This window comes from Arachis ipaensis, chromosome B4 (genome assembly GCF_059453495.1).
Source record: "Arachis ipaensis isolate K30076 ecotype BB chromosome B4, ASM5945349v1, whole genome shotgun sequence".
Lineage (NCBI taxonomy): Eukaryota > Viridiplantae > Streptophyta > Magnoliopsida > Fabales > Fabaceae > Arachis > Arachis ipaensis.
The window spans coordinates 110,058,483-110,060,397 of record NC_142439.1 but is presented as its reverse complement, the minus strand read 5'-3'; the positions used below and the strand labels follow the sequence as shown (position 1 = coordinate 110,060,397).

General features: G+C 40.7%; 1 non-coding gene across 1 annotated transcript; it reads left to right on the top strand.

The window, feature by feature from the left end:
* Window positions 1-232: 232 nt before the first annotated feature.
* Window positions 233-336, top strand: LOC148568749 (small nucleolar RNA R71). Its single transcript, XR_015882988.1, has one exon. It is a non-coding gene; the product is annotated as a small nucleolar RNA R71 (small nucleolar RNA).
* Window positions 337-1,915: the final 1,579 nt, after the last annotated feature.

The following is a 1,915-nucleotide window of genomic DNA, read 5'->3' as shown; positions in this document are numbered from 1 at the left end:
CTTGTTTTGGGCCAACAGAGCGTCTACATTGTTTAGCTCCATCACTCCTCTTGTGTTCCCTCTTTCGGAAGCATAGAAGTAGTCGTTTTCTGCTACTGTTTCAATAACATCTATGGCTTCCTCAATGGTCTTCTTCTTGTTCAAGGACCCTCCAGATGAATGGTCTATTGCCTTCTTTGACTCATAAGAGAGCCCTTCATAGAAAATGTGCAGCTGGACCCATTCGTTGAACATGTCAGGTGGACACCTCCTTGTTAAGTCTTTAAACCTCTCCCATGCTTCATACAGAGTCTCACCATCCTGTTGCCTGAAGGTTTGAACCTCAGCTCTCAGCCTATTGATTCGTTGAGGAGGGTAGAATCTTGCTAAGAATTTGTTCACCACATCCTCCCAAGTTGTCAAGCTCTCCCTTGGGAAGGATTCCAGCCACTTGGCTGCCTTGTCTCTGACTGAGAAGGGAAATAAGAGCAATCTATAGGCATCAGGATGAACACCATTAGATTTCACTGTGTCACATATTCTCAGGAAGGTGGTCAAATGTTGGTTCGGATCTTCTTGAACACCTCCTCCAAACGAACAGTTGTTCTGAACAAGGGTGATGAGCTGTGGTTTAAGTTCAAAGTTGTTGGCATGGATTGTTGGTTTTTGGATGCTACTTCCACAATTGCCTGGGTTTGGATTAGTGTAAGAGCCCAAAAATCTTCTATCCTCCCCAGCATGATTTGCTCCACCTCCTCTGCCATGGTTGTGAATCTCTTCTTCATGATGATTTTCCATGTTTTCTTCCATGTTTGGTTCAAAGTATTCCTCAAACTGTTCCTCTTCTTCTTCAGCACCAACTACTCGTTTTCCTTTTGCCTCCCTCCTTAGTCTAAGGAAGGTTCTCTCTGGTTCAGAATCAAAGGAAGTTGAAGCCCCGCTTCTTCTCCCTATCATACAACCAACAAGTACAAGCAAAGAAAATAGGTGCAGACAGTATTTGTGTCAGAGTTATTGTTAGTTGTGGGTGATGCAATATATCAAACAGTTAGTGGGTCAGCAAACAAAATTGAAAATAACAAAGAAAAACAAAAGAGTAGATGGAGAAGGGAAGAAGTTTAGCTAAAACAAAAAGTAAATCAATCAAACAGAAAAATGAAATTCACAAAATAAAATGCTCAATCTAGTGATCTTCCAATCTAATCATTGTTGATGCACAATCAATCCCCGGCAACGGCGCCATAAACTTGATGCACGGAAAACTTGTCTCTCAACAAATCTCCCTTCGGCAAGTGTACCGAAGTTGTCGTCAAGTAAAAACTCACAATAGAGTGAGGTCAAATCCCACAGGGATTGATTGATCAAGCAACTTTAATTAGAAGAATGTTCTAGTTGAGCGAATCCAGAATTTGGGTTGAGAGTTGCAGAAAATAAAATGGCGGGAATGTAAATAACAGAAAAGTAAATGCTGGAATTAAAGCACTGGAAGTAAATGACTGAAAATAAATTGCAGAATTGTAAATGGGAATGGGGGATTTGCTCATAAAAGTAAATCGCAGAAATTAAAGAGAATGGGTAAGACTAGAGATGGGGAGTTCATTGGGCTTAGGAGATGTTGCAATTCTCCAGATCAAGTTCATTTTCATCTCTTCCTCAATCTGCACTCATTGATCTCCTTGGCAATCTTAAGTGATTGAATTGCAATTCCTTGCACTTCAATCTCTCAAATCTTGATCAATAGCCAATTCCTTGGTCAATTGCTCATGAGAAGAGATGAAGTATGGTCACTGATTATACCACATGCATTTCCCAAACCAAGTATTGAGAGGGTTACAGTCACATACCCATCCAAACCCAATTTGGTCCAGCATGAGAAAGCATTTCTAGCTTGATCTCTTCATTCCTCTTCCAAGGTTCAAAAGAGATCCAAGTTTGA